Genomic DNA, 9,601 nt, shown 5'->3' on the forward strand with positions numbered 1-9,601 from the left:
GAATGTGGTGGTATCCTGCTATGACGACAGCATTGCATACTGACTGTGGTGATATACCGATATGACTAAAGCATTGCATGCTGACTGTGGTGGTACTTGCTATGACTACAGAATTGCATGCTGACTGTGGTGGCATCCTCCTATGACTACAGCATTGCATAATGACTGTGGTGGTATCCTGCTATGACTACAGCATTGCATACTTACTGTGGTGGTATCCCGCTATGACTACAGCATTGCATTGTGACTGTGGTGGCATCCAGCTGTGACTACAGCATTGCATACTGACTGTGGTGGTATCCCGCTATGACTACAGCATTGTATGCTGACCGTGGTGGTATCCTGCTATGACTACAGCATTGCATGCTGACTGTGATGGTATCCCGCTATGACTACAGCATTGCATACTGACTGTGGTGATGTACCGATATGACTAAAGCATTGCATGCTGACTGTGGTGGTACTTGCGATGACTACAGAATTGCATGCTGACTGTGGTGGCATCCTCCTATGACTACAGCATTGTATAATGACTGTGGTGGTATCCCGCTATGACTACAGCATTGCATGCTGACTGTGGTTGTTCCTCCCATGACTACAGCATTGCATTGTAACTGTGGTGGCATCCTGCTATGACTACAGCATTATATGCTGACTGTGGTGGTATACCGTTATGACTACAGCATTGCATGCTGACTGTGGTGGTACCTGCTATGACTACAGCATTGCATGCTGACTGTGGCGGTATACCGCTATGACTACAGCATTGCATGCTGAGTGTGGTGGTACCTACTATGACTACAGCATTGCATGCTGACTGTGGTGGCATCCTGCTATGACTACAGCAGTGCATGCTGATTGTGGTTGTATCCTGCTATGACTACAGCATTGCATACTGACTGTGGTGGTACCTACTATGACTACAGCATTGCATGCTGACTGTGGTGGCATCCTCCTATGACTACAGCATTGCATACTGACTGTGGTAGTATCCCGCTGTGACTACAGCATTGCATGCTGACTGTGGTGGTATCCCGCTATGACTACAGCATTGTATGCTGACCGTGGTGGTATCCTGCTATGACTACAGCATTGCATACTTACTGTGGTGGTATCCCGCTATGACTACATCATTGCATTGTGACTGTGGTGGCATCCTGCTGTGACTACAGCATTGCATACTGACTGTGGTGGTATCCCGCTATGACTACAGCATTGTATGCTGACCGTGGTGGTATCCTGCTATGACTACAGCATTGCATACTGACTGTGGTGGCATCCTGCTGTGACTACAGCATTGCATACTGACTGTGGTGGTACCCCGCTATGACTACAGCATTATATGCTGACCGTGGTGGTATCCTGCTATGACCACATCATTGCATACTTACTGTGGTGGTATCCCGCTATGACTGCAGCATTGCATTGTGACTGTGGTGGCATCCTGCTATGACTACAGCATGGCATGCTGACTGTGGTGTTATCCTGCTATGACTACAGCATTGCATGCTGACTGTGGTGTTATCCTGCTATGACTACAGCATTGCATACTGAATGTGGTGGTATCCTGCTATGGCTACAGCATTGTATGCTGACTGCGGTAGTATCCTGCTATGACTACAGCATTGCATGCTGACTGTGGTGGTCCCTGCTATGACTAGAGCATTGCATTCTGACTGTGGTGGTATCCTGTTATGACTACAGCATTACATGCTGACCGTAGTGGTATCCTGCTATGGCTACAGCAGTTCATGCTGACTGTGGTGGTATCCTGCTATGACTACAGCATTGCATGCTGACTGTGGTGGTACCTGCTATGACTACAGCATTGCATGCTGACTGTGGTGGTATACCACTATGACTACAGCATTGCATGCTGACTGTAGTGGTACCTGCTATGACTACAGCATTGCATGCTGACTGTGGTGGCATCCTGCTATGACTACAGCAGTGCATGTTGACTGTGCTGGTATCCTGCTATGACTACAGCATTGCATACTGACTGTGGTGGTATCCTGCTATGACTACAGCATTGCATGCTGACTGTGGTGGCATCCTGCTATGACTACAGCATTGCATGCTTACTGTGGTTGTTCCTCCTATGACTACAGCATTGCATTGTGATTGTGGTGGCATCCCGCTATGACTACAGCATTGCATACTGACTGTGGTGGTATCCCGCTATGACTACTGGATTGCATGCTGACTGTGGTGGCATCCTGCTATGACTACAGCAGTGCATACTGACTGTGGTGGTACCTGCTATGACTACAGCAGTGCGTGCTGACTGTGGCGGTATCCTGCTATGACTACAGCATTGCATGCTGACTGTGGTGGTATCCCGCTATGACTACAGCATTGTATGCTGACCGTGTTGGTATCCTGCTATGACTACAGAATTGCATACTGACTGTGGTGGTATCCCGCTATGACTACAGCATTGTATGCTGACCGTGGTGGTATCCTGCTATGACTACAGCATTGCATACTGACTGTGGTGGCATCCTGCTGTGACTACAGCATTGCATACTGACTGTGGTGGTACCCCGCTATGACTACAGCATTGCATGCTTACTTTGGTGGAACGTGCTATGACTACAGCATTGCATGCTGACTGTGGTGGTATACCGCTATGACTACACCATTGCATGCTGACTGTGGTGGTGCCTGCCATGACTACATCATTGCATGCTGACTGTGGTGCCGTCCTGCTATGACTACAGCTTTGCATGCTGACTGTGGTGGTATCCTGTTATGACTACAGCATTACATGCTGACCGTAGTGGTATCCTGCTATGGCTACAGCAGTGCATGCTGACTGTGGTGGTACCTGCTATGACCACAGCATTGCATGCTGACTGTGGTGGCATCCTGCTATGACCACAGCAGTGCATGCTGACTGTGGTGGCATCCTGCTATGACTACAGCAGTGCATGCTGACTGTGGTGGTATCCTGCTATGACTACAGCATTGCATACTGACTGTGGTGGCATCCTGCTATGACTACAGCATTGCATGATGACTGTGGTGGTATACCGCTATGACTACAGCATTGCATGCTGACTGTGTTGGTATCTGCTATGACTACAGCATTGCATGCTGACTGTGGTGGTATATCGTTATGACTAAAGTATTGCATGCTGACTATAGTGGTACCTGCTATGACTACAGCATTGCATGCTGACTGTGGTGGTATCCTGCTATGACTACAGCAGTGCATGTTGACTGTGGTGGTATCCTGCTATGACTACAGCATTGCATACTGACTGTGGTGGTATCCTGCTATGACTAGAGCATTGCATGCTGACTGTGGTGGCATCCTGCTATGACTACAGCATTGCATGCTTACTGTGGTTGTTCCTCCTATGACTACAGCATTACATTGTGACTGTGGTGGCATCCCGCTATGACTACAGCATTGCATACTGACTGTGGTGGTATCCCGCTATGACTACTGCATTGCATGCTGACTGTGGTGGCATCCTGCTATGACTACAGCAGTGCATACTGACTGTGGTGGTACCTGCTATGACTACAGCAGTGCATGCTGACTGTGGCGGTATCCTGCTATGACTACAGCATTGCATGCTGACTGTGGTGGTATCCCGCTATGACTACAGCATTGTATGCTGACCGTGGTGGTATCCTGCTATGACTACAGAATTGCATACTTACTGTGGTGGTATCCCGCTATGACTACAGCATTGCATTGTGACTGTGGTGGCACCCTGCTGTGACTACAGCATTGCATACTGACTGTGGTGGTATCCCGCTATGACTACAGCATTGTATGCTGACCGTGGTGGTATCCTGCTATGACTACAGCATTGCATACTGACTGTGGTGGCATCCTGCTGTGACTACAGCATTGCATACTGACTGTGGTGGTACCCCGCTATGACTACAGCATTGCATGCTTACTGTGGTGGAACATGCTATGACTACAGCATTGCATGCTGACTGTGGTGGTATACCGCTATGACTACACCATTGCATGCTGACTGTGGTGGTACCTGCTATGGCTACAGCATTGCATGCTGATTGTGGTTGTATCCTGCTATGACTACAGCATTGCATGCTGACCGTGGTGGTATCCTGGAATGACTACAGCAGTGCATGCTGACTGTGGTGGTATCCAACTATGACTACAGCATTGCATGCTGAATGTGGTGGTACCTGTTATGACTACAGCATCGCATGCTGACTGTGGTGGTATCCTGCTATGACTACAGCATTGCATGCTGACTGTGATCGTATCCCGCTATGACTACAGGATTGCATACTGACTGTGGTGATATACCGATATGACTAAAGCATTGCATGCTGACTGTGGTGGTACTTGCTATGACTACAGAATTGCATGCTGACTGTGGTGGCATCCTCCTATGACTACAGCATTGCATGATTACTGTGGTGGTATCCCGCTATGACTACAGCATTGCATACTTACTGTGTTGGTATCCCGCTATGACTACAGCATTGCATGCTGACTGTGGTTGTTCCTCCTATGACTACAGCATTGCATTTTAACTGTGGTGGCATCCTGCTATGACTACAGCATTGCATGCTGACTGTGGTGGTATACCGCTATGACTACAGCATTGCATGCTGACTGTGGTGGTACCTGCTATGACTACAGCATTGCATGCTGACTGTGGTGGTATACCGCTATGACTACAGCATTGCATGCTGAGTGTGGTGGTACCTACTATGACTACAGCATTGCATGCTGACTGTGGTGGCATCCTGCTATGACTACAGCAGTGCATGCTGATTGTGGTGGTATCCTGCTATGACTACAGCATTGCATACTGACTGTGGTGGTACCTACTATGACTACAGCATTGCATGCTAACTGTGGTGGCATCCTCCTATGACTACAGCATTGCATACTGACTGTGGTAGTATCCCGCTGTGACTACAGCATTGCATGCTGACTGTGGTGGTATCCCGCTATGACTACAGCATTGTATGCTGACCGTGATGGTATCCTGCTATGACTACAGCATTACATACTTACTGTGGTGGTATCCCGCTATGACTGCAGCATTGCATTGTGACTGTGGTGGCATCCTGCTATGACTACAGCATTGCATGCTGACTGTGGTGGTATACCACTATGACTACAGCATTGCATGCTGACTGTGGTGGTACCTGCTATGACTACAGCATTGCATACTGATTGTGGTTGTATCCTGCTATGACTACAGCAGTGCATGCTGACGGTGGTGGTTTCCTGGAATGACTACAGCAGTGCATGCTGACTGTGGTGGTATCCCACTATGACTACAGCATTCCATGCTGACTGTGATGGTATCCCGCTATGACTACAGCATTGCATACAGACTGTGGTGATATACCGATATGACTAAAGCATTGCATGCTGACTGTGGTGATATACCGATAGGACTAAAGCATTGCATGCTGACTGTGGTGGTACTTGCTATGACTACAGAATTGCATGCTGACTGTGGTGGCATCCTCCTATGACTACAGCATTGCATAATGACTGTGGTGGTATCCTGCTATGACTACAGCATTGCATGCTGACTGTGGTGGTACCTGCTATGACTACAGCATTGCATGCTGACTGTGGTGGTATACCGCTATGACTACAGCATTGCATGCTGACTGTGGTGGTACCTACTATGACTACAGCATTGCATGCAGACTGTGGTGGCATCCTGCTATGACGACAGCAGTGCATGCTGACTGTGGTGGTATCCTGCTATGACTACAGCATTGTGATGCTGACTGTGGTGGTATCCTGCTATGATACAGCATTGAATACTGACTGTGGTGGTATCCCGCTATGACTAATGCATTGCATGCTGACTGTGGTGGTATCCTGCTATGACTACAGCAGTGCATGCTGATTGTGGTTGTATCCTGCTATGACTAAAGCATTGCATGCTGACTGTGGTGGTACTTGCTATGACTACAGAATTGCATGCTGACTGTGGTGGCATCCTCCTATGACTACAGCATTGCATGATTACTGTGGTGGTATCCCGCTATGACTACAGCATTGCATACTTACTGTGTTGGTATCCCGCTATGACTACAGCATTGCATGCTGACTGTGGTTGTTCCTCCTATGACTACAGCATTGCATTTTAACTGTGGTGGCATCCTGCTATGACTACAGCATTGCATGCTGACTGTGGTGGTATACCGCTATGACTACAGCATTGCATGCTGACTGTGGTGGTACCTGCTATGATTACAGCATTGCATGCTGACTGTGGTGGTATACCGCTATGACTACAGCATTGCATGCTGAGTGTGGTGGTACCTACTATGACTACAGCATTGCATGCTGACTGTGGTGGCATCCTGCTATGACTACAGCAGTGCATGCTGATTGTGGTTGTATCCTGCTATGACTACAGCATTGCATACTGACTGTGGTGGTACCTACTATGACTACAGCATTGCATGCTAACTGTGGTGGCATCCTCCTATGACTACAGCATTGCATACTGACTGTGGTAGTATCCCGCTGTGACTACAGCATTGCATGCTGACTGTGGTGGTATCCCGCTATGACTACAGCATTGTATGCTGACCGTGATGGTATCCTGCTATGACTACAGCATTACATACTTACTGTGGTGGTATCCCGCTATGACTGCAGCATTGCATTGTGACTGTGGTGGCATCCTGCTATGACTACAGCATTGCATGCTGACTGTGGTGGTATACCACTATGACTACAGCATTGCATGCTGACTGTGGTGGTACCTGCTATGACTACAGCATTGCATACTGATTGTGGTTGTATCCTGCTATGACTACAGCAGTGCATGCTGACGGTGGTGGTTTCCTGGAATGACTACAGCAGTGCATGCTGACTGTGGTGGTATCCCACTATGACTACAGCATTCCATGCTGACTGTGATGGTATCCCGCTATGACTACAGCATTGCATACTGACTGTGGTGATATACCGATATGACTAAAGCATTGCATGCTGACTGTGGTGATATACCGATAGGACTAAAGCATTGCATGCTGACTGTGGTGGTACTTGCTATGACTACAGAATTGCATGCTGACTGTGGTGGCATCCTCCTATGACTACAGCATTGCATAATGACTGTGGTGGTATCCTGCTATGACTACAGCATTGCATGCTGACTGTGGTGGTACCTGCTATGACTACAGCATTGCATGCTGACTGTGGTGGTATACCGCTATGACTACAGCATTGCATGCTGACTGTGGTGGTACCTACTATGACTACAGCATTGCATGCAGACTGTGGTGGCATCCTGCTATGACGACAGCAGTGCATGCTGACTGTGGTGGTATCCTGCTATGACTACAGCATTGTGATGCTGACTGTGGTGGTATCCTGCTATGATACAGCATTGAATACTGACTGTGGTGGTATCCCGCTATGACTAATGCATTGCATGCTGACTGTGGTGGTATCCTGCTATGACTACAGCAGTGCATGCTGATTGTGGTTGTATCCTGCTATGACTACAGCATTGCATACTGACTGTGGTGGTAGCTGCTATGACTACAGCATTGCATGCTGACTGTGGTGGCAACCTCCTATGACTACAGCATTGCATACTGACTGTGGTAGTATCCCGCTGTGACTACAGCAGTGCATGCTGACTGTGGTGGTATCCCGCTATGACTACAGCATTGTATGCTGACCGTGGTGGTATCCTGCTATGACTACAGCATTGCATACTTACTGTGGTGGTATCCCGCTATGACTACAGCATTGCATTGTGACTGTGGTGGCATCCAGCTGTGACTACAGCATTGCATACTGACTGTGGTGGTATCCCGCTATGACTACAGCATTGTATGCTGACCGTGGTGGTATCCTGCTATGACTACAGCATTGCATACTGCCTGTGGTGGCATCCTGCTGTGACTACAGCATTGCATACTGACTGTGGTGGTACCCCGCTATGACTACAGCATTGTATGCTGACCGTGGTGGTATCCTGCTATGACCATAGCATTGCATACTTACTGTGGTGGTATCCCGCTTTGACTACAGCATTGCATTGTGACTGTGGTGGCATCCTGCTATGACTACAGCATTACATGCTGACTGTGGTGGTATACCGCTATGACTACAGCATTGCATGCTGACTGTGGTGGTACCTGCTATGACTACATCATTGCATACTGACTGTGGTGGTATACCGTTATGACTACAGCATCGCATGCTGACTGTGGTGGTACCTGCTATGGCTACAGCATTGCATGCTGACTGTGGTGGCATCCTGCTATGACTACAGCAGTGCATGCTGATTGTGGTAGTATCCTGCTATGACTACAGCTTTGCATACTGACTGTGGTGGTATCCTGCTATGACTATAGCATTGCATGCTGACTGTGGTGGCATCCTGCTACGACTACAGCATTCCATGCTGACCGTGGTGGTATCATGCTATGACCACAGCAGTGCATACTGACTGTGGAGGTATCCTGCTTTAACTATAGCATTCCATGCTGACTGTGGTGGTATCCCGCTATGGCTACAGCATTGTATGATGACTGTGGTGGTATCCTGCTATGACTACAGCATTGTATGCTGACAGTGGTCGTATCCGGCTATGACTATAGCAGTGCATGCTGACTGTGGTGGTACCTGCTATGACTACAGCATTGCATACTGACTGTGGTGGTATACTATTATGACTACAGCATTGCATGCTGACTGTGGTGGTACCTGCTATGGCTACAGCATTGCATGCTGACTGTGGTTGCATCCTGCTATGACTACAGCAGTGCATGCTGATTGTGGTGGTATCCTGCTATGACTACAGCATTGCATACTGACTGTGGTGGTATCCCGCTATGACGACAGCATTGCTTGCTGACTGTGGTGGTACCTGCTATGACTACAGCATTGCATGCTGACGGTGGTGGCATCCTGCTACGACTACAGCATTGCATGCTGACAGTGGTGGTATCCTGCTATGACTACAGCATTGCATGCTGACTGTGTTGGTATCCTGCTATGACCACAGCAGTGCATGCTGACTGTGTTGGTATCCTGCTATGACTACAGCATTGCATACTGACTGTGGTAGTATCCTGCTCTGAATACAGCATTGCATGCTGACTGTTGTGGTACCTGCTATGACGACAGCATTCCATGCTGACCGTGGTGGTATCCTGCTATGACCACAGCAGTGCATGCTGACTGTGGTGGTATCCTGCTATGACCACAGCATTGCATGCTGACTGTGATGGTACCTGCTATTACTACAGCATTGCATGCTGACTGTGGTGGTACCTGCTATGACTAAAGCATTGCATGCTGACTGTGGTGGTATCCTGCTTTGACCACAGCATTGCATGCTGACTGTGGTGGTATCCCGCTCTGGCTACAGCATTGTATGCTGACAGTGGTCGTATCTGGCTATGACTATAGCAGTGCATGCTGACTGTGGTGGTATCTTGCTATGACTACAGCAGTGCATGCTGACTGTGGTGGTATCCCACTATGACTACAGCATTGCATGCTGAATGTGGTGGTTCCTGTTATGACTACAGCTTTGCATGCTGACTGTGGTGGTATCCTGCTATGACTACAGCATTGCATGCTGACTGTGGTGGTATC

This window comes from Petromyzon marinus, chromosome 66, assembly GCF_048934315.1.
Source record: "Petromyzon marinus isolate PM22_M1 ecotype Great Lakes invasive population chromosome 66, UKy_Petmar_22M1.pri1.0, whole genome shotgun sequence".
Taxonomy (NCBI): Eukaryota; Metazoa; Chordata; class Hyperoartia; order Petromyzontiformes; family Petromyzontidae; genus Petromyzon; species Petromyzon marinus.